The sequence below is a fragment of the Globicephala melas genome, chromosome 3, assembly GCF_963455315.2.
Source record: "Globicephala melas chromosome 3, mGloMel1.2, whole genome shotgun sequence".
Classification (NCBI taxonomy): domain Eukaryota; kingdom Metazoa; phylum Chordata; class Mammalia; order Artiodactyla; family Delphinidae; genus Globicephala; species Globicephala melas.
In genome coordinates, this window is record NC_083316.1 from 466,235 (window position 1) to 488,977 (window position 22,743).

Below are 22,743 nucleotides of genomic sequence, written 5' to 3' on the forward strand. Positions count from 1 at the left end.
TCACCAGAGTTTCCTCACAAGTCCAACCCCTGTTCCAGGTCCTACAAAGGACCCCCCTGCACTTTGCCTCCTCGTGACCTTCACACTTCTGAAGGTCAGGGGTTTGTCAAGTGTCTCTCAACTGGAGTGTCTGTTATTTTATCACGACTTGGTTGAGGTTACGTATCTTTGGCAAGAAAACTGCAGGAGTGCTGTGCGTTTTCTGGCGTGTCTTGTGGGGCGCAGGAAGCCAGAGTGTTTTGACTTGATTCGGCTGGGAAAGGTGGTGTCTGCCAGGTTCCCCCACTGAAGTTACTATTTCCTTTGTAAGTAATAAACATCTTGGAGAGCTTCTTAAAACTCTGCAGATATCCTATTTCTCCTCAAACTTTCGCCCACTAACTTTAGCATCCATTGGCGGATTTTGCTGTGACGATTACCCCTGTGGTGTTCTAATGGTGACCGTATGTTTACCTCATTCCTTCTACATTTAGGAACTGGAATTTCTGCGTAAGGAGGAAGTCTCCCTTTCCCTCATTTTCTGCTTATTCCATTATTTATTTACATCAGTATGGATAGCGGCTACTCACCTTACACTGAGGTTATACCCCTGTACTGCTGTTACTTGTTTGACTGCTCAAGTGGTTCCAGTTCTGGCCATGGGGCTCTCCCAGGTTGGCTCCTGTGCCCTTTGACACACACCTCCCTCCTCACCATCCTCTTCTGAGCGCTCCCTTGCTTCCTGGCACAATGAGAGACTCTGGGCTCATCTCATATTTTCGCCCAGCTCTGGAATCAATCACTTCTCCAAGGAGCCCTGGTGCCTTTTATTGGGAAATGGTATTAGAAACCGTATCTGGGCATTAGGTGTGCTCTTTGCTATTGGGGTGTCATTGAGCAAAGAGAAATTTCAGCAGAAAATTAGCCTGTAATTAGTATTAAAATAACTGTGTATCAGATAAATAAATGAAAGCGTGAATGAAGGAACCGATTCTTCAAAATAGTCAAAAGATAGATTTTGACTGACTCATTTCTTCTTTGTAAGAAATAATTTAAAAGTAAATAAACATATTTTACTTGCATTGTCTTTCCTCTCCTCCTTGCATTTAGAGAAAGAAACTTGCTGAAAATATTTTGACTAAACAATGCTGTCGTTCCCTCTCAGCTCCTTTCCAACTCTGAAACAGCACCCCTCACTGTCAAAAGGAATTCCTGGGGGTCTTAATAACGTAAATGAACTTCTCAGCTGAAACAAAGTGATCCAGATTGAGCTTTTTCACCTGAAAGTAAATGCTTGCACAATGCCACATAAGTAAGAGAAGTGCAGGCAGCAGTGTATTCAGAAGGCAGGGGCATAGCCCCACAGGGAGCTCTGGAGCAGGAACTGTTCCAGATGCACTGGGTGCTCTGCACACACATTGGCTTCTTAGCCTGGGATGCTAAGAAGCCAACGGCCTGCTCCTTGACCTGCACTTATACTGATTTTACTTTTCTTTGGTAATTAAATTATTTTAGTAACACTTTAATTGCATTAGTAGCAATTATACAAAACTTTTGGGAGGAGCTTCTGTCCTTCCTTGAGACATGGGTTGTCTGTGGCAGGCACTGCTCCCCTGCCCCCCGCTGCACCCAGACTTGACTCTGGGTGAGAACACTTGTCACACCGCAGCACAGCCTAATGCTATGTTTTCACATCTGCTTCCTCCATCAGACTGTGGTGAGGCAGGGCCCGAGTGCTAGAGGCCCAGCCGAGCGAGGGCCTTGGCATCTTCCCGTGTGCAAGCTGCTGAGACACATCGAAAAGCAAGAGACGCCCCACTGCGTGCAGACAGAAATGCTGAGGAAAACACAGCAAAAGCAAAATAAGGATGGGAGAGGAGTAGCTGAGCTTACGAGGAAGAAACAATACATTCAGAAAAATGCCTGCCTCCCGATCAAATGAGATGGATTCACTAATATAATTGAGCCCACATTTACATTACTTCCGTGATCCAGGAACCACCAAGGTAAAACAACAAACAAACATGTTTCCAAGCTGGTGGTAAGCCAAGATTCCTGCTGAAAGTAAAGGCCAGGACGTGCTGAAGGGGCACCGCAGCCAGCCTGCTCGGATCCCCCTGAACAGCAGCCCGTAACCCTAAGGACAAACGCGCAGGGAGACAGGGGAGCACTACAGAGTGGGCAGAGGCTACAAAGCAAAGGGTTCAAACCCTGGAATCTGCCCCAAGTCACTATGTTTAAAATCATTAATTATAAAGGAGGGACCTGAAGCCAAAATAAAATATAAAAATGAAGAACAAACATGAAACGTGAAAAATAAACAGGAATAATTTTTAAAAGGAGAAAATAAAACTTTGTCTTATCAGTTCAGCTGCTATGACAAAAACACCACAGACCAGAGGCTTACATGACGACGTGTATTCCTCACAGCTCTGGAGGCTGCAGGTCTGGGATCAGCAGGATCGGGTTCTGGTGAGGACTCTTCCTGGTTCATAGACTGCCATTTTCTCACTGTGTGCCCAAAACACAGGAAGTGTGAGGGAGCTCTGTAGGGTCTCTGTCTTCAGGGCACTGATCCCATCATGGGGGCAGCACCCTCATGACCTCATCAGCTCCCAAAGCTCCCACCTCCTAACACCATCACATCAGGGGTGAGGGTTTCAGCATATTAATTTGCGGGGACACAAACGTTCAGTTCATAAATAAACTCCTAAGGATGAAGTATACTGTTCATTGAAATTAAAAATACAAAGGATGGGATAAGCAACAGATGAAACATCACTGAAAGTTATGCTTTGAAGAAATAACCCACAGTGTTCATGCACAGAGAAAAAGAGATGGAAAAACATGAAAGAGGAATTAACATACATGGAAGAGAGAATGCAGATGTTCAGCTAGTTTTCATGGGAGTCACAGAAGAACAGAAAAGAAAAACCTTAATGGCTGGCAGTAAATAGCAAAAGAAATAGAATAAACCCAACCTAGATCCATTGTATCGTAGTGAGATTGCAAGATACGAACAATAAAAACAGCTTGAAAGCATGTTGAAAAAAGGCAATTTGCCTGCCAAGGAGCATTTAGACAGATGCAGGCTTCTGAAGATCTGCAGCAGTGGCCAGGAGACAGGACAGTAACACCCAGATGTGAAGGAGAAGGACGTCGGCCTGAGGTCCACGGGAGTCACAGGGGTGAGACGTGCTCAGCCTTGACAGTGGTGATGGGTTCACAGGTGTGTATCTATGGGATGAGACTCACCAAATTGCACACTCTAAATACAATCACTTTTTGTATTTTTGTATATCAATTATTTCTCCATTAAGTTATAAAAAGAACGTTTAAGACAACTCTTCAGAGGCAGGTTTAAAAGCAGATTAGACACAGGAGAAGAGGGGGTTGGAAAGCTGGACTGTAAGACGTAGGAAGTACCTGGGCTGAAGAAGAAAGACAAAAGAATGAAAGTAGAAAAGAAACATAGTTTAAAAGGTGAAGACGTGATGAAAACACCTAACCCCACGTGCATATTTGGAGCCCTAGAGAGAGTCGGGAAGCAAGACCAATTCCAACGCCAAGATCAGTGCTAAGGAAACCATGTATTGATGTGTCGACAAAGCACAGGAGAGCTGCTGAACGCCAAGGGCCAAGGGACATATTTTATTTTGTTTTCTATTAGTTATCTATTTTATACATATTAGGGTATATATGTCAATCCCAATCTCCCAATTAAGGGACATATTTTAAAAGCCAGAGAAAAAACACAAATATCAGTTCATAAGGGGCAATAAAGTGATGCAACCCATTAAAGAACAGACTGGCATCTTCGTGGTGCTAAGAGAAAGTGAGTACATCCAGACTCCTGTACCCATGTGAGCAGCCTTCAACACGAAGACGGAACAGACATTCCAGGCTGAACACCAGAGATAAGACGTTGCCAGGGGCCGGCACCGAAGGAAACACCAGGTGAGTTACTCGGGTGGAGGAAGCGCATCCCAGGTGGAGGCACCAGAATGCAGGTGGAGTGGAGGCCACGGAAGGGCCGCCCGCCGCCACATCCGACAGCCAGGGTGTCGTGTGGGACCCGGGATGCTGCGGGCTCACGGGGTGCCTCACGTGGGAGGGGCGGGGCAGGGAGGCACCGGGCCTGCGCTGCGAACACCGGCTGGACCCTAAGGTCAAGGTCGGGGCAGACTGTGGGGCTGGAGTGCTCACGGGGGTGAAAAGGCCATCCAGCGGGCGGTGCGGTGATTCTGATTTGTGCACGAGACACAGCCTAAGTGGTGACGGATGTCAGGTCCACAGAACCAAAGGATAAAGTGGGTGAGTCCACAGTCATCGCGGGAGATTTTAGCTCACGAAGCTTAGCAACTGGGAACAAACTGTGTAAAGACATAGGTTTGTAAAACACATTTACATAATTGACAAATGTAGACCAGCGCGTTCAGTGCATAGAACACAAGCCTTTCAAAGGTACGCAGGACATTGAACTGACAAGTGGGTCACGAGGCAAGACTCCGCAGAACTGAAGGACTGGATCGCTGGAGCGTGTTTTCTCTAACTGCAGCGGGACAGCAGAAACACGATTTCAGAAATCCTCGAATGTTTGGAAATTAAGCAATAACCTTTTGGATAACCCGTGGGTCAAAAATAAATCACCATGGAAATTAGAACGTATTTGGACTGAGCGATAAACATATGACAAATTTAAACTTGGGGGGTGCAGTGGTTTTATAGCCTTAAATGAATATTTAGGGGAAAAAAGAATTTAAAAACAATGACCTGATTTCCATCTTCAGAAATTAAAGAAAAGCAAATTAAAGCCAATGAAAGTGGCAGGAAGGAAATAATAAGGATAAGGACAGAAGCTAATACCATAAAAACCCCACAGGCTAAAGCATTGTTTTTAAAAAGATGGCTCTTTGAAAAGATCAAAAACACTGATAAAACCCTGACAAAAGTGAACGAAAAGGGGAAAAGGCCTAAATTACTAACATCGAAAATAAAAAGTGATGTTGCTGTGTGTTCTGCGGACAGTGAAAGGCTGTAAGAGCGCACTCTGAAACACTTTGCGCTGTTACATTCGAAAATGCAAAGGAAATGGATGAGATCCTCAACACAATTTTCCAAAACTGACACAAGGGAAAAAGGAGAGACTGAATCCCCTAGCGAAATGAACGTGTAATCAAAGCTCTCCCACGGACAACACGCTACGCCTCACCCGCTCTTCTCGTGAATTTTCGGGCGAACCCGGGCACCGGAAGCGCTGCCTTCCCTCCCCCGCCAGGCGCTCAGGGCCCGGGTCTCAGGCGCCCGGAGAGCACAGGCAGGCCACGTGGGTGGCGCCGCCGCCGCCCCTCAGCCCCGGCCCAGGGCTGTCCGAGAACCGAGAGCACCCGCGGTGCCGCCGGCTCTGTGCTCGGCTGGTTTCGGCGAGTGACCCGAGGCCTGGGGCCCAACCCTCTGCGGACCCAGCCCCGAGGGCGTCCGCGCTGAGAGCGTCCGGCCAGCCCTGCCCTGAGCGGCCCCTCCCTCCAGCCCGAGGGCCCGCTTCTCCGGGAGAAAAGCCCCGCCCCGTGGCCATCGGGCGGTCACGTGGGCCCCAGGGCCGCGCCGGGCCAGGTTGGCCCTTTGTGTTCCCATGCGCATGCGCACCCCTCCCCCCACGGGAACTTCCGCCTGCCGCCGTCCGCGCAGCTGTCGCCGTCCTGCAGGCAGGCGCCGCGCGAGTCCTCTTTCGCTGGCGGCTCCGTGGTAAAGGTGCCGGACGCTTGGCAGACAGGACAGGACCAGTCTCACGCGTGTCACGGAACTCACACCTCACCCTCCAATTTGTACAAAGGGAACCAGATGGACCACGAACAGCCCACGGAGGGGGAGGGTCTCTGGGTGTGGCATGTCGTGCCCCCTCTTCTCCACGGGAGCCCAGCTGGGTGACGGGACGTGCCCACAGGCCCCTGGCGTTCCCTCTGCTTCGCTCTGAGTGCTCGCCTGGGGAGGGTTGCATGTGCTAAACCTGCATCGAATCCTGTCTTCATGACTTGCAGAGTGTCGGTCCTGCCCAGAGGGCCGAGAGCCGGGCTGCAGCCACTCCGCCCCAGAGCACCCGGAGAGGCCCCCGGAGCGGAGGGAGGACCTGGGGACGATGAGAACCCTGACCCCGCACCACACCCAGCGGGGACGCGTGGGAGAGGCAGGGGTGCCCAGGTCTCAGCAGGGGCCGGGGGCGATGGGCGTGTGTCCCCTTCCTCCCGAGGGGCCGCCCCCAGCAGAGGGACCCGCCCTCCTCTCTCTTCTCTTTGGTGCTTTACTTCCCTCCCTCTCGGCTTCCAGGGCTCTCACAGCAGGAACTGTCTCCCCGATGTCCCTGCGCCCACCGAGCGCCCTACACACACTAGGGACCGACACACGCCGGCGGGGCGAGCGGTGAGCCGTCAGGGCAGGGGACGCAGGAGCTCCGAGCCTCGTACAAACTCTGCGGGCACGGCAGGCTTGGGGGAGCAGGCTCGCCGGTCTGCCGGCCTTTCTGGAGGAGCCGGAGCCTGGGAGGGCTGGCCTGCCTCACCTGGGCAGGTGACGTCGCCCACCGCCGGGCCAGGTGAGGCAGGAGTGCGCCCCGTCTCCTCGGAGACACAGGGACGCCACACTGGGACTCTGGGTGGGTCAGGGGGCTCCTGGGCTCTAATGAACCGGGGGAGAAACGGGGGCCCAAAGGAGATCAAAGATTGAGACAGATGGTCCGGGCAGCGGCCACATCAGACAGCCTGTCAGCTTTGTCCACTGTTCAGCCCTCGCGGGCCAGGGACTCGAGTTTTGCCTTAATTGACTTAACATGGTGTCATGGAGATGCTGACAAAGAGTGAGTTCCTGGCCAGAGCTTAAACTTAAGAGCGGATTTCCAAGGAGGCCTGCGTTCTTCTCCCCTCCGGGGACTCTGGGCAGAGGAAGACAGGAAGGGAGGCCGAGGGCCTTTAACGCGGTTGGTTTCTGCCCTCCTGGACCACCAGAGTCACGAGATGAGATGCAACACCGACAGGTACACTTTAAAGGAGCTTGTGTGCTTTCCGGAGTGGCGGGGGTCTCATCCGGAGCCAACGACTAATTCTCAAGTACGTCGGTGTGATGAACACTTGCAGCTGACCTCTTACGCATTTTAACACGCAGCTCGTCTTTTTAACAGACTTTTAGTGAATACTCATGCACGGGAGGCCCTGAACTGAAGTTTCTAGAAAAGGCCCAACTGGGAGAAGGGCTTGTTCTAGGAAGTAGCGTAGCCTAGAGCGGACCTTTAGACGGCATGTCGCTGGGCGTTGGGCAGACTCCTCTCTGAGCAAAGGGAACTTCTTCCCTTAGAACAGTGAGGACAGACGTCCTTCTGTCCTTCTGGGCACGAAGCTGTGTCATGACTGCAGAGGCGGGGAGGGCATGGTGGCCTCCTTCCAAAGTGTTTCGCAAGCCTCCTCTCAAGATTAGACCCTGGGCCGCTGGTCGGGTTTCAAATCCTAACTGGAAACAGATTTGCTTTCTCGGCTTTGATGAAGTTCTGCTGTTTTGTGGGGCTTTGAAGCTTATTTTTTTGTCCTTGAATTGCATTAATTATTTTTGAAGTTTATACTTGTGTTCACGAAGTCTCTGTGAAGGGCATAACATGCGTGTAGGTTCAAGTAATTCAAAGGGATGTGTCTAATAGTTACTTTTAATTGGTAGCAGGGGACGGCATCCAGCTTACTACAAACCTACATGCTATGGTTGAGAGCTAATTAAACTTGCCCTTGAAGCTGGAATTCAAAGCCTCACTCGTGGCTGAAGTGGTATTATCCGGGGAGAATGTTTGTTTCATAATTTGAAACAAGAACCAGGATCTTGTATGAGGCCCAGTATTACTTCTATATGAGGGGGCTGGACGGAAGGGCAGAGCTGGACCCCTGACTAGTGCCTCTGCCCTGGGGGCGCTGGCCCCTGCGCTGGGGACTGCCCTGCCCTGGGCCCAGGGTGCAGCCACCCTGGTGAGGCTGGGAAGCCGTGAACATGTCTGTGTGCCATGTCCACGCAGCGACCGTGAAAGCAGGGGCCCAGGGGATGGGGTGCGTCCGTGGTGCAGCCTCTGAGCAGAAACCGAAGGCCTGTGGGACCCGGCCCAGAGAACTCCTATCCTGGGGGCAGGACAAGTGGGTTGGGCTGGAGGAAGCTGGGGAGGGCAGGCAATGACCTGGGGCTGCAGGCATTTTGGGGACTCTAGCTCCTACCGGGAGGGAGGAAGGTGGGCACGGGGGGCTTCTTAGGGGGTGGCTGGCCTGGCTCTCAGTTCTAGGGATCCTTTGGCTCCCCATGGAGGATACACTATGGGGGGCATAAGAGCAAGACCTGCCAGGAGGCTGTGGCCAGTGCCCAGGGCGGCTGGATGGGGACAGGGGTGCGAGTGCCTGGGTCCTGGGTGGGTTGGCAGGAGAGCTGAGAGCGTCTGCTCATGGCTGGGTGGAGTGTGAGGGGGCTGCCAGGAGAATCCTGGGGTTTCATCTGGAGCCCGTAGAGGAGGGGCTGGCACTTCCTGAGAGCAGGGGAGATATGGGGGACACGTAATGAACGTGCTGGAGGGGCACCCAGAGTGGATGTCATGGAAGTGCACATCTGGGGTCCCAGGGGGAGGAGCCAAGGGCATCACGTGACCACCAGAAGGACACACCCATGCATAGCAGTACAGAGACCTAGGCGCTTGAGCTCTGAGGCTGGGGACCAGGAGGAAAGGTCAGTGAGGTGAAGGGAACTGGAAGAGGTGTCCAGCAACCCCAGGAGGCCTGGCACAGCCCTGTCAGCCCACCCAGGTTTTCAGATTTAGTGATGTATTTGGACGTTTCCTATCACCTCTTAAAGTTCCATTTGCTCTACGTTTTCTCATTCATTTTTCTTGTTTTTGCCTTTATTCAGATTGATAGCAAATGCTCACTCGACCAGAGGAGGGTTTAGTGGCTCTCAGAAGCCCTGGTCTCCACGTCCTGGTCCCTCATCTGTTGAAACTACTGGGAGTTCTTCTTCTGGGTTCGTACATACGTGTGTCCATGTTTCTTTTCTTTGGTCTTAGTTTTTTCTTAAGACAACAACAAACTTTATAAAGTTATCGTTTTAATCTTTCTTTTCTTCTTCTCACATCTCTCGCAGCTTTTCTGGGTTTGTTTCTTTATATTTTGAGGTTTCCTCCAAACATGTTTTCATTGTGGGTTTTGTTGGCAGATCTTTTGAGACCTTGTAGAGTAGCTTTATTATGCCCTCAGGATAGTTTGTTCTTTCAGCTACTGTGCACCTACTATTTCTGCTTTCTTCTTTTCTCAGGGTATTTTTTTCTTTTTCCTATTGCTAATGTCTTCCTTTATTTTTAAAGCATAGTTGTCATACTTATTTGAGATAATCTGTCCTAACACTTCTGCTTCAGATGTTACGAGCTCCCTGGTTTGTGGCTCTCTCTTTGTGATTTTTAAACTTCTTCGGTGTTTAGATTTCTTGACTCACTTCCCCCTAGAAGTGAATTAAGTGATCTTTGGAGGAAAATACATCATCCAAGACCTCTGTTTCCACGCATGGTATCCACAACACCCTCAAACTTTCCAACCATACCAAGGACCAAGTGGCCAAAAACCTGGGGACAAAAAGACAATGTAAATAGTATCGAATGTGAACAGATGCTGGACTTGCCAGATGTGGATTTTAAATTAACTGTTTTTAACCCTTCCCTGCCAGTTTTAAACAATTAAATTAACTATTAATATATAAACAGAAATATGACAGGATGACCAATTTCACAGGAGAACTGAAATCGTTTTTTTAATCAATGGAAATACTAGAGTTAAATCTACATTAATTGAAATTAAGTACTTGAAAGGTGGATTTAGTGATGGGTTAGAGCACAGAACAGAGGTCAGTGAACTGGCAGAGAGGTCGGCAGAAAATATCAAAAGGAGCATAAAAACACCTGAGATTTAGTGAAAAGCTATAACATGCATGGATGGGAATCCCAGAAGGAGAAGAGAGAGAGCGAGGGGCAGGAAATATTTGAAGAAACGCTGGTCAAGAAATTCCCAAGGCAATGGAAGACAGCAAACCACATATTTGTGAAAATCTACAAACGTGAAGCAAAATGGACACAAGGAAAGCACACCTGGGCACATCATAGTCCAACTGTCAAAAATGTAAATAAAGGGAAAATTGTTAACAGGGTTACAGACAGCTGACTTCTTCACAAAATGATGGAAGCTGGGAGACAATTGAAGGGTATATTTAAAATCCTGGGGAAATAACAGCTCACCTAGAATTCTCTATCCAGTTAAAATGCTTTTTGAGAGTAAATATGAAGTTAAGATATATTAAAATGAACAAAAATTGAGAGAATTTGCCAATAGCAATTCTCACTAAAATAAATGTTAAAGGAAAATTTTCAGGCAGAAGGGAAATCTTGTTTTTTTAAAGAAAGATAATAGAGAAAATTGTGGAAAACAATAGCAAGGGTACGTATGTGGGGAAACCCAGATATTGTATTGCTGCTGACTGACTGCAGCAATACAGTATCTCGTAGAATTTAAATAAATGTAAAATTAGGATACAGAAAGAAAAAAAAAGCTAGGATAGGTAAATGGGATTCAAGAGTTGAAGTGTGGTTGCTTTGTCCAGGAGGCTGAGTACTAACTCTAACATATCAAGGATGCATGGGGGAGATCATTAAAAGAAAGACAGAAATCGTATTTAGGGGAAATAATAGGAAATATTTAGATATTAGTCAAAATGTGTCAGAGAAGGATTTAAAAGGGACAGAGGAGACCACTACAAAGCAAACTGTAATATGGTGACTTTGACACAAATGTACCATTAATTACACCAAAAATAATTACTATTTCGTTAAATCATTAAAATACATTAATCCTCTAACTGAAGACAAAGATTGTCAGGCTGGATTACAAAGAACAAAACAAAACAAACAATTGTTCCTCCAAGTGCCACATGGAAATGTGAGTACCTCAGCATGAAAGGATGGGGAGAGGCACACCACGCAAGCAGACGAAAATCAGCGGAAATATGGGAGATTTGAAAAGCATGATAGACAAATCTGACCTGGTTGACATGCACAGAGCCCTGCATCTAATCGATGACTGCAGTATACACTTTTTTCCAAGTGCACAAGGAACATTTACCAAAACTGATGACCTTTTGCATCCCTCAACAACTTTTGAAGTGTTCAAAACATACAATACTCTATGACCACATTGAAATTAACCTAGAAATCAGTAACCAAAAGGTACAAAGTGAGGAAATCCCAAATGTTCGAAAATAACATGATGAAGTTCTAAATGATCCATTAGTCAAAGAGAAGTCCCAGTGGAAATTAGGAGCTATTTTGAATTGGATGATGATAAAAATATGAAGTATAAAAACTTGTGTGGGGCTTCCCTGGTGGCGCAGTGGTTGAGAGTCCGCCTGCCGATGCAGGGGACACGGGTTCATGCCCCGGTCCGGGAAGATCCCACATGCCGCGGAGCGGCTGGGCCCGTGAGCCATGGCCGCTGAGCCTGCGCGTCCGGAGCCTGTGCTCCACAACGGGAGAGGCCACAGCAGTGAGAGGCCCGCATACCGCAAAAAAAACCCCAAAACAAACAAACAAAAAACTTGTGTGGCATAGTTAAAGCTATACTGAAAGGAAAATGTACAACTTTGGGGAATTTCCTGGCAGTTCAGTGGTTAGGACTCAGTGCTTTCATTGCCGTGGCCCCAGGTTTGATCCCTAGTCTGGGAACTAAGATCCCACAAGCTGCAGCCAAAAAAAAAAAAAAAAAAAAAAAAGTATAACTTTCAATTGCATATATTAGGCAAAATGCTGAATATCAAAGAAATAAGTACTTTACTCAAGAATTTGAGAAAATATTGCCAAAATCTCGGCTTCCCTGTGCACCGAGGCCGAACAGAAATACGGAGACAGGTTTTGGAGGAAGACAGAGATGGCTCTACTTTTCTGCTAGGCAGAAGGGAAGAGACAGCCGGCTAGTGCCTCAAAAACTGTGCGCCCCCTTGAAAATCAGGGAAGATTTTATATGTGGAGCTCGCAGTCCGGGGTATAGGATGAGGATCAAAGTAGTGAAGGTCTTGCGTTCCTCCTTTCCTTTGCATTATTTCAAAACAGTCATAGCTGGCATCAGGCCGCCTGGTAATTGGGGTCCGGCAGTCTGGTAATTGCGTCCGTTTGCCTCTGGTTTATCGGCTGGTGACCTTGTTTCTGAAATGCAAATAGTATAGGGGGTGATTCGTTATGAGGGGCGTATAGAATGTAAGTGCTGGACATAATAAGGTTAGGGAGTGAGAGGCAGGGGATGTAACTCACACGGAGTCAGGGGTGATGGGTGCCGAATGTAAATTACATAGTGTCAGGGAGTGAGGTTAGCTTGGTAAAGTACAAATCTAGTTACTACAAATCAGTGACGGTTAAAGTAAAACAAGGAGTGATTAACTCTTTCAGGCCAGGCTGTGTTTCTTCTCCAGCTGGTTTGCCGTTCCCTTTGTTTTCCTTGCTGTCAGGGAAGAAGAAAGAAAACTCTCACTTCTATTTACATTGCAACAAAAAATTAAACAATAACACTCAATTAGAAAGAATACAGCAATGATAAAATCAGTAATTAATGAAATATAAATCATACAGGAGAAGAAAATCAGTAGCCAGAGATTGTTTGCTTGAAATAGAATAATTAAAATGATAAACTCCTAGAAAGTTTAATCGAAAGGAAGATAGGGAGGCACAATTAACAGTGTCAAAGGTGAGAATGGAGACATCACTAAGGATCCCACAGATATTGACTCACAAAAGGACGTGCTGAACAATTTATGCCAATAATCTTGACAATGTAGATAAATTGAACAAATTCTGAAAAATGCAACTTGCCTTAACTAATACAAGAAGAAAATTTAAGTCTAAATAGTCCTACTGGGGCTTCCCTGGTGGTGCAGTGGTTAAGAATCCACCTGCCAATGCAGGCGACATGGGTACAAGCCCTGGTCCGGGAAGATCCCACGTGCCGCAGAGCAATGAACCCCGTGAGCCACAACTACTGAGCTCGTGCTGTAGAGCCCGAGAGCCACAACTACTGAGCCCGAGTGCCACACTACTGAGCCCGTGCACCACAACTACTGAAGCCCACATGCCTGGAGCCCGTGCTCCACAACGAGAGAAGCCGCCACAATGAGAAGCCTGCGCACCGCAGCGAAGAGTAGCCCCCGCTCGCCACAGCTAGAGAAAGCCCGCAGGCAGTTATAAAGACCCAACGCAGCCAAAAATAAATTAATTTTTTAAAAACACCATAAATAGTCCTACTAAAAACATTCCCACAAAAACTCCAGATCCAGTTGGCTTCACCAGTAAATTCTTCCAAATGCTGTGGAAGAAATGACATCAGTCTTACACAAACTCTTCTAGGGAAGAGAAAAAAAAGAGGTGATACTTCACAACTTGATTTAAGAGAACAGAATGACCTCATTATTCATATCTGACCACAAGGTCATTGCAAGAAAGAAACATTACAGCAATCTCTGACATGAGCATGGACACAAATGTGCTTTAAAAATTAGCAAGTCACAGTCAACTGTGTATGCAGATATACACCATAGCCAATTGAGGTATAATCCGAATATGCAAGAACGGTAAAACATTCGAAAAGAAATCAATATAAATCGTATGCAATCTAACCAGAAATGCTACAACATGGTTGAACCTTGAGGACACTGTGCTGAGGGAAATAAGCCAGTCACAAAGAGACAAATACTGTGTGACCCCACTTATACAAGGTACCTAGAGTCACCAGAGAAATGCAAAGTAGGTGGTGGGCGCCAGGAACGGGGGGCGAGGGGCTTACCATGTAATGGGTGCAGCGTTTCAGTTTTGCAAGATGAAAAGAGTTACGGAGCTGGACGGTGGTGACGGTTACACGACAGTCTGAATATATTTAATCCCACTGAACATACACTTAAAATCATTAACGTGGTACATTTTATGTCATGTGTATTTTACTAACATTTTTCTATTTTTATTTTTTATTGTTTTGGCCATGCCATGTGGAATGCAGGATCTTAATTCCCCGACCGGGGATGGAACCCACGTCCCCTCCGCAGTGGAAGTGTGGAGCCTTAACCACCGGACCGCCAGGGAAGTCCCAACTTTTTTTTAATTGGAAAAAGTAATAAGGGGAAATAGCTATGGAAAGAGAGTAAATTTTTAAAAATCAGAATTGATTATTGTCAAAATCAATTTAAACCTCTGTCAGATGGAAAACTTTATAGAAAAATATACTTTACCAAATGGAACTTGAAGACATATAAACTTTAAATAGACCACTTTCCATGGAAAAAAATAGTGGAATTTTTCAAAGACCTACCTCTGAAAAAAGCACCAGACCTGCCCTTTAAGCTGTTTTAGCGCATAGAATAGGAATAGACAATTCTAGATTCTTTTTACAAATTGCATATAACATCAAAGTCTGGAATGCATCAAAAATAAAACAGGCCAGTCTTGCATCATGAATATTGATGCAAAAGCCTTTTTAACATCTTAGCTAACAGAATCCAGCAACACATTAGGACCAAATGGGGCTGTGATGATCAGATATTAGAAGACCTGCAAATATCGTAATACGTTCTCAATAGATGCTGAAAAGCCAACTGACATATTTCAAGGATAACTTGTCTCTTCTGTAAAAAGGGGGGGCAGACTTGTGTTTTCTTGTATAATATTTCTTGTATGTAAATTAAAAGAAAAAAACCTCTGGAAGCATGCACAAAAAAGTGTTACAGCTGATTACCTCTTGAAGGAATGGAACGGGGAAAGTTCGCAGGCGGGATAATTTTCACTCTCTACCTTTCTATGTGTTTATTAAACCATATGGATATATTATTCAGAACTGTTAACTAAATAATAGGTCAATTTATGCCAACTATGTAGACGAGAAAGCAACGAAAGGGAAGATTATCAACTAAACACCGATAAATTCAAGAACCTAAGTAAAACAAACATTTCTGGGAAAATAAAGAATGCCAAAATTAGTGTGAGAAGAAACCGAAAATGTGATAGTCCAATACCCACTGGAGAATTAGGGCTGCAATCAGAGACTTAGGGCCACCAAGGCCACAGCCCCCACCACGTCAGATGCACTTTATTACCCTCTTCTATGGGACACGCAGCAGAGGAGCTGGTGCACTTCTCCAAGACCAGGAGCAATAAGGGTGACCTCCACCCCCACTGCGTTTCAAAAGAGCTTTGTAGGTTCCTGACTCCAAAGTAAAGGAGTTAGGAGTAGACGGATGGTTGGATCATCTACAGCCAATGCACAGGATCAATCGACAAACGATCTGACCTGACCCAGGAGAGAGTCAGTATTATAGTGTTGTCCTCTACCGGCAGCAGCCAGGTGTAATAGGAACAGACTCTCCAGAGCTGTGACATAGGAAGAGGAGCCGTTCTTGCCGCTACTGACTCCGAGATACGGCGTGGCCAAAAGGCAGGGGGCTGGTTTGCAAGGACAGGCAGGGAGAGCCAAAGTGCAGCCCCACACGTGGGACCAGCTCTATGCCAGATATCCATGGAGAAAGGATGCTCCGTCCAGTCAGAGGTGTGAACACTGGCTACTACCTGTGGCATCCCTGCCTCACACCGTATGCAAAAAGGGGGAGCTGGAATAAAGCTCCAAAAGTGACATCATAATCCTTGAAGCTTGAATCCTTGAACAGAGGAAAATGTAGGACTGTCTTCACAACGCAAAGACCACAAACCGTAAGGTGAAAACCTGCTGGGTCTGCCTGCGTCAAAGTTAGATGCGTGTGTTCCGTGGAGGGCATTGCAGGCAACACTGCAGATGAGCAACAGGCGGAGGGGAGCCGTTTCCATCGTCAGAAACCTGCCAGGGTCTCTGCCCTGAAGAACCCACCAGAGCTCCCGCCCACCACCAGGCAAGGGGGAGCCGGGACTGGGGCAGAGGAGGTGGGTGGGCGATGCACAGAGGGGCACTCAGGTGAGTGAGCAGCCTCACCGTAACGGGGAGTGGGGGCAGGCAAGGGCAAGCAGCAGGCCGTCACTTCACGCCCAGCAGAGGGAGGGAGAAGGCGGGGTGCTGGGAAGCACCGCCCGGCGGGGGGACCGGCATCGCGGGCATCTGGAGAGCAGTGGAGAAGAACCTGGGTGACGGGCACTTACCCTGCCCCCGGGGCACCATCGGGGGATGCAGGCAGAGGACCAGAGAGACGGGCTCGCCTATCACTGCCGCCTTCTCTGGGGAGGAGGATGGTGGTGGCCACTGGCTGGAGGTGAGGTGGTGCCTGACCCGCCCCCAGAGGCAGTGAGCGGGGCAGCCCTTCACCCCTGTGCACGTGGCAACCACTAGGCCTGCTTTTAAGACATGCGGCACCCAGGCTGCACCCCAGATGACGTCAGTCACAGTCTCTGGGGCTGGGACCAGACACAATTTGTTCTGAAACCCCAGGCTATTCCAAACGCAGCGGGTTTGAGAACCAGCAAACCGGCTGTGTGACAATAGCGTAAATCTGGACGTAGCTTTAAAACAGTGTTAAGTTAAAAAAATCAACAATTATGAGTAAGATCATTGCAAATATCAATTATGCCACTAAAATCAGTTCAGGAAGCACCCTGTGTGTTCGCACGGTTCATACACAAACAAGGACATACCCAGTCACATTGGGGGACTACATGGAACTCGCTGGAGGAACAGGGCAGGGCATAAAGCAACGTAGCTGGACCAGAAGTGACCCACTGGAACAGCGCACGTTCCAGAAGTGAGAGGTTTGATGAACTCTGCACCCAAGCTCCAAAAGTAAGCAAAAGTCAGAAGTGAAACCATAAAGGATTAGAATAAAATACGGATGGGTATTTTTACATAGTGTAATCAACATATCGGTTTGGGCATAAGACATAAAGAAGAGATCAGTGTTATTTTCAGTGTTAAAACCATTTTAAAAAGCTCCGTCTCTTCACACCCGACCTGAAATGCTGTCTCAGTCAACAGTGACTTCCTGAAATCCTGGAGTCCACTGCCGGCTTCGCACCCCTGCCACGCGGGGTTTCATATATTTTAACATCTCTTAGGGAAAGTCACTCCTTACTCTGTCTTTTTAGGACTTCCCTGGCTATTATTGGATTCTTTTCTCCAGATAAACTGAAGAATTATATTGTTACAAGTTTCCAACAACGACCATTGGGACTCACTTTACAGGCCAGTTTGAAGGATGTTGTTCACTGAACACTGCGGACAAGTGTCGCACCTTCTCACGTGGCCTCTGGTGTGTTTGCTTTACCCTTTGTCTTACTGAACATTTCATAAAGCTGGTACCACGTGCTGTTGAAGCCCGAATGAATGAACTGGATCCTTCCTGCACATCACCACACACAGGTGCGGGGATGCCACACCACAGCCCCTGGGGCAGTTCCTGTGGCAGCCCCGTAGCCTGGCCCGCACCTTCAGCAAACAGCCACTCGTCACACTGGGAGGCGGTCAGGGCCACCACGTCTGCTCGAGAGCCTGTCTTTGTCCACAAGGCCCCTGTGACAGGGCAGGAGGGGACACCGTGCTCTCAGGCAGGTTGTCCTGGGGACCTGAGTGCTGGTGAGAGAGTCAGGCTCAGAAACGAGGAGCCCACGTCCGCTCACGGGAAGCACGTGACTCCTCCCAAATCAAGTTGCATTTGCAGACAGTTGCTGGGACGGGGCGTAGCCGTCGAGCGGTGGTGAGGGCCCAGTGGGGTGTGGACCCGCCCCGTCTGGCTGGTCCACAGGGACCCGCGGGGTGGCTCCTGGAGACCTGCATTCCTTTCGTGCATTTGCTTTTCTTATTTTCATGCATTTATCAGTTGTTCCTTCCCTACAGCGAGGATGACGAGAGCAGTTCTCAAGCTGCCGTCCGCTCTCCCCTGAATGGCCGTCAGCCGGGAAGTCGCGGGCTCTGTGGCCCGCACGGCAAACATCTGCTTTGTCCTTGTGGGCGCTGCCTTTTGAAACGGGAATAAGTAAAAGTTGTTCTGGTTCACTTGCTATACTTTCTCTTCCTCTCGACTTTGGTAGGAATTGTTTCTTCCTGCTGCCATCGAGCTCTAAAAGATGCCGTCAGAGGGAAACGTCAGCCCGCTCCCCGTGAAAGCCACAGCGGCGTGAAGCGGGCAGAGAGGGAGGATCAGGCCAGAATGTGTCTGTAAAAACAGCCTAGTCTGAACGTTTTCAAATAAAGGATTCAATTGTGCGCCTGTATTCCTCTTGTGCCATCTTGGCTGGAGGGCCTCGTTAAAGCTTTCCTGGAAAACAATGCGTTCCTCCTCTCCGGAGCACTTTGGACGCCCCAGCGGCTCATAAAGGGCCCTCTGTGGGGCTGAGCCTGCGGAGGTGATGGGAGATGGGCCTGGGGGGGCACACCTGTCCCCCCCCCAGCAGCTTCCACACCCCTCAGACCCTCAGGGGTGGGCTGTGGGCGGCCGTGGACCCTCGGGCGTGGGGCGAGGCGAGGCCACAACAGTGAAATGGACCCGAGCACCCGAGTCGCGTGGCCTGGACAAACGCACCGCTGCCCGTAAGGGAAGTCTTCTCAGTAAGCGGTGTCCAGTCGACCGAGGATCTGCATGGGAGGGGAACACGGACCTTGAGCCACACTTCACATCAAAAACGAAAATAAGTTTGAAATGGATCTGAAAGGACACAGGAAAATAGCCTCATGACCCGGGGGCAGATTCCTCAAACCGGGCAGAGACAGCATGACTCAGAAGAAAAGAGGGAGGAACGGGGCAGTATGAAAGGTGAGAACGTCTGTGCATCCAGGACTCCAGGGAGGGAAGGCCAGCCCCAGCCCGGGAGACTCCGGGACACGCGGGTCTGACGCGGGCGGCTGGAGCCCGTCAGGAGGGAGCTCACTCCGGACATGAAGGCACATCCGGGGGCTTTTCCAGGCCAGAGCAAGGGGCTCCGTGTCCCATTAAGCCGGGAGACACAGCTCAGACCACAGCAGCAGACTCTGCGGAGGCCGCGTGGGTGGTGGAGCCCGAGGGGCAGGCACGGGGGCCGCGGGAGGGGAGAGTCGGGCCTCCCGCCGAGGCTGCACCCGCAGCGGGTGAGTTCAGGGCCTGGCCACCCCCGGACGGAGGCTGCACCGACCAGAAGCCAGAGCGGAGAGCGGCCGCTCCCGGGCAGGGGGGTGCGGGGGGGGGGGGGGCGCAGCCCTCGGCGAAGGCAGGGATGGGGGCGGGCACCGCTTCCGTCTCGGGTCAATCCAGCTGCACGTGGGAGCCGCCCTCCCGGACGTTTACCCGCGTCGAACAGGAGAAACAGACGCACACTGCTCGCCGGTCCTGCCCCGGGCACCTTCACTCCCGAGGAAACCACGCGTGTGTCTGGGGGCGGAGCCCTCCGGCCGCACCCGAGTGAGTGGGCTGCTCCTGGCCCTGAGCTCTTCCCTCGGGTGAAGAGGGATTGGGAGAGAAAAACACACGGTGAAGACGTTCTCGGGGGCACTCAACCACCCGTTTCCAGATTGGGGCTCCCGGGCCACGGGCAGCCGAGCAACGCCGCCTGCTGTGTCTGGGCGGCCGCGGTGTCTCCCGTACAGAAAGAAGCAGCGTCTCACCCTGACAATGGCTCAGTCCGCACTGACGCTCGCTGGACGCTCCGTCTGTGTCTCGCTGTATCCCTGTCTGTCTCTGTCTCTCTGTATCTCTCTCTGTCTCTGTCTGTCTCTCCGTCTCGCTCTCTGTCTCTGTCTCTCTCAGCCTGCGCAGGGCTGAGTCTGCTCTGGGTGCTGCCGTGAGGGTGTGGGTGAGAATGGGAATGAAATTCAGCAGGAAGAATCCATGATTCCCTGAAACTCCTCAGAGGAACTTGTGGTCCCTGGGAAGAGGTGGCATCAGGCATCCATGCACACTTCCCAAGGTCACCTCTGCGCCCATCTGAATATCCGTGCATCTGAATGCGGGATGCAACGGGCAGAACCCACAAAGACCTCTGCGTTCTAATCCCCGGACCTGGGAGCAGATACGTTAGGCTATGTGGCAAAGGGGGATTAAGCTCCGACCAGCTGGCCTCGAGGTGGGGGTGTGATCCTGGGTCATCGTGGTGGCCTGGTGCAGTCACAGGGGTCCTTCCAGGGCGGGGGGAGACGGAGCGTCAGAGGGTGCACTCAGCTGCGATGCCGGCTCTGAGATGGGGAGAGCTGTGAGCCCAGGGCCACGAGGGGCCTCAAGAAGCCGGGAGGGGCGGGAATGGAGTCCCCCCTGTAGCCCCGGGGGTCCGGCCCCCTGCACACCTGGAGCGGAGCCCAGTGAGACCTGCTTTACTTGTGGCCTCCGGAGCGGTGGGGCAAGAGATGTGACGTTCATACCTGGTCACCAAGGGCTCGGCCACACAATGCATCAGGATGGGGACCTGGGGGGGGGAGGGGGCAGGGGGAGGGGAGGCCACGGGGGAGGGGCCAGAGCTGAGCCCTCCTCCTCCCTCAGGATCCTTCCCCGGTACCTTCCCCAGGGGCCCCTCCTGCCAGGCCGCAGCCCAGTTCCCAGGGAAGGTCAGGGTCTTGGTCTTCAGGCGCAGCCCGGCCCACGGGCAAGGGCTCGAAACAAGCGACTGCCCTACCGATTCCATGCACTCTGTCCTCCTGCGGCCCCTAACGTCTCACACACACGTCCACTTTGTGTCCAAAATGTTTTGCAGTTGCCATAGACACGGGGTCTGTGGTGGCTGGTGCGGGAAGCTGCCCCTCGGGGCTGCCCTGCCTGATGTCCCCCGTGACCCCTCGCCTGCCCCATTCTCCCGGGGGATGTCAGACGGCCCGACAGTGTTCCTGGGTGGGGCGGCAGCTTCCCACAGGGCTGCAGTGGGTGGGAAGGGCAGGGCTGCACGGTGATGCCCACTCCAGGCCGGAACTCTTGCTTATGTTCCAGAGCCTTCTGTTCATCTCCTTCTCTCTCTCAGCTCCAGCTGATGCAGCTGGACGGCGGGGGGGCGCATCCCCATGAGGGCAGAGGGCACGTGGGATACTAAAGGGGACGCAGACAAACCACGTGCCCACGTGTTCACACAGCCAGATGTGCAGACAGCCCGCGTTGCCCAACTGATGCTCGGGTAAGCCGGGTGTGGCCCCCCTGCAGCGGGATCCCCCAGCCGTAAAGAGGGACGGGCTCTGGTGAAACCCCGTCATGGGTGAGCCTCGAAAATGTCGTGGAAGAAGCCAGACACACATTCCATGTGAAATGTCCGGGAACAGGCCAATCACAGAGGCAGGAAGTGAGTGGGTCAGCGCTGCAGGGGCTGGGGGAGGGGGTGGGGAGAGGCGGGGCTTCTGTTCGGGATGATGAAGATGCTGTAAACTTGGATCCAGTTGATGGCTGTGCAACTCAGTGACGAGACTGAAACCACTGGAATATACACTGGAGATGGGTGAGTGGTGTGACTTGTGAATTATATCTCAATAAAGCCATTAAAATTTTAACAAGGGGCTTCCCTGGTGGCGCAGTGGTTGAGAGTCCGCCTGCCGATGCAGGGGACACGGGTTCGTGCCCCAGTCCGGGAAGATCCCGCATGCCGCGGAGCGGCTGGGCCCGTGAGCCATGGCCGCTGGGCCTGCGCGTCCGGAGCCTGTGCTCCGCAACGGGAGAGGCCACAGCAGTGAGAGGCCCGCGTACCGCAAAAAAAAAAAAAAAAAATTTTAACAAGACTTCTGAAAATAATAATGTTCCAACAAGTAGAAAAAAATTAATGTAAGATTTTTCGGTAGATTTTGAAAGATCAAAACAGTATATGCTCAGTGTAGAAAAAATTTTAAATATAGAAAGCTACGAAGAATGACATTAAAACTACACCTAGGGCTTCCCTGGTGGCGCAGTGGTTGAGAGTCCGCCTGCCGATGCAGGGGACACGGGTTCGTGCCCCGGTCCGGGAAGATCCCACATGCCGCGGAGCGGCTGGGCCCGTGAGCCATGGCCGCTGAGCCTGCGCGTCCGGAGCCTGTGCTCCGCAACGGGAGAGGCCACAACAGTGAGAGGCCTGCGTACCGCAAAAAAAAAACCCCAAAACAACCACACCTACACCTTTCAGTGTAGGTACCACGTGTTTTCTGGTTTTACGTCTGACTTACTCGTGTAAAATTACGAGTGTCTCCTGTGTCAGCAGAAAGTTTCTCCGACGGCATTTTTACGTCTGTGTGGGCGTTCGTGCTCCGGTCACCAGGCTCCACCAGCTCGTCCCCGCTCGTCCCTCCCAGTGTGTCCCAGGCCTTCGCTGCTGCCAGGACAGCCGTGAAGAACGTCTCTGGGCAACAATCCTTCTGTTCAGTGGTTCCTTAGAAATAATATCTAGAAGTAGAATTATGGAATGAACGAAAATGGACTGTATTTTAAAGACCTTTGAATAAAAAAGGGAGCAAGCGTCCCCAGGCTGTGGGCTCCTTCGGCCTCTAGTGTGATCGACGGCACCTCAGTGAACCTGGTGGATTCTGGCCTGAGTAACGCTGACGTCTCTGACTGTCATTTGGCCACAGCAGACAGCGAGCCGGCCGTTTTCTGTGGAACGACCTTACTGAGGTTAGAACAACAGCGGGGGTTAATGCTCTTTCCTCGTAGACAGCATCTGGCCGCTGGCTCCTGGGATCTGCCTGCTTCTCCAGCCCCTGGCAAGGGCGTTTCCGGGGCCCCAGTGGGACGCTGCGGGGAGCCAGGGCCGCCAGCTTGCCCACAGCCAGCAGGGATGGCCCCAGAGCACCCCCCGAGCAGGGC

General features: G+C 50.6%; 1 long non-coding RNA gene across 2 annotated transcripts; it reads left to right on the forward strand.

Moving 5' to 3' along the window:
• Positions 1 to 5,672: 5,672 nt before the first annotated feature.
• Positions 5,673 to 18,227, forward strand: LOC132596976 (uncharacterized). Of its 2 annotated transcripts, XR_009563264.1 has the most exons (4): positions 5,673 to 5,730; positions 6,018 to 6,568; positions 8,896 to 9,006; positions 14,061 to 18,227. It is a non-coding gene; the product is annotated as an uncharacterized lncRNA (long non-coding RNA). The 2 variants fall into 2 exon arrangements; XR_009563263.1 differs by having other exon boundaries at positions 5,676 to 6,568.
• The last annotated feature ends 4,516 nt before the right edge of the window (positions 18,228 to 22,743 follow it).